General features: G+C 40.1%; 1 protein-coding gene across 1 annotated transcript in view; it reads left to right on the top strand.

The window, feature by feature from the left end:
* Nucleotides 1–952, top strand: part of Slc28a2 (solute carrier family 28 member 2) — a 28,319-nt gene that overhangs the window by 815 nt on the left and 26,552 nt on the right. The window lies entirely within an intron of this gene.

Raw genomic sequence — 952 nt, 5'->3', positions numbered from 1 at the left:
TATTTATTTTTATTTATTACATTTATTTATTGTGTGTGTGTGTGGCCAGCTCAGCCCACCAGGGGGCGGGTCTGGCTGGCATGTGGTGCTGGGGATTGAACAAGTAGGTGCTTTAGACCACTAAGCCATCTCACCAGCCCCGACTGACATTTTTTGAGTGCTCGCTATTGAGCAGTGTAATTTAATTTTTCACAACAGGTGTGTTTCCAAGCTTAATATGATTCTTTAAATTAGAAAACAGAAGCTTGGAAATTAACTTTCCCATTTCAATTTTTAGAAAAGACTTTCTTAAATATTTTTATTTAGAAATGGGGGAAAAAGACAACCAAGGGAGAAAAGACAGGAGGACTGTCTATGAAGGATGATAAAGAGTTGGGAGGCAGAGGGAGAGATCTCTCTTGGGAATCAACAGAAGGTCTCAGGAGTAGAGGTGGGGCTGGGGTGCAGGTCAGTGAGAGAGGGCTTCCTAGTGTGTGCAGTTCCTGGGCTCAAGCTCAGTCCTGAACAAAAAAGAAAGGAAAAGGAAAAAAAAGAGAGGGAGAGAGGAGGAAGGAAGGATGGAAGGAAAGAGGGAAAGAAAGAAAGAAAGAAAGAAAGAAAGAAAGAAAGAAAGAAAGAAAGAAAGAACCTGTAGTGTTAAGAAAGCTGTGCTCAAGGAAGGTGTGAGAGAAATCTTTGAATTTGATCATGGATCCAGTCTCAGACATAATGTGAACAACTTTTTTGGTAAACAGGCCAGCCAGAAGCCATGTTCTGTGTGTGGAAAGGGCCTGGAAATTTTATAAAAGGATATAGACCTCACACATGGAAGGGCCGAGAATATTGGAAAGTTTGTAAAGAGGATGTGTGTATAACACAGAGCTGCTCCCAAGCACTTGATTTTTTTGTTTGCTTGTTTTTTCTCTCTATTTTTTTAAAGAATTATCTAAGGGATTGCTTAAGCTTTCAAATT

The sequence above is a fragment of the Octodon degus genome, unplaced genomic scaffold (assembly GCF_000260255.1).
Source record: "Octodon degus isolate 3935 unplaced genomic scaffold, OctDeg1.0 scaffold00105, whole genome shotgun sequence".
Lineage (NCBI taxonomy): Eukaryota > Metazoa > Chordata > Mammalia > Rodentia > Octodontidae > Octodon > Octodon degus.
This window is presented reverse-complemented; position numbering and strand designations above follow the sequence as displayed.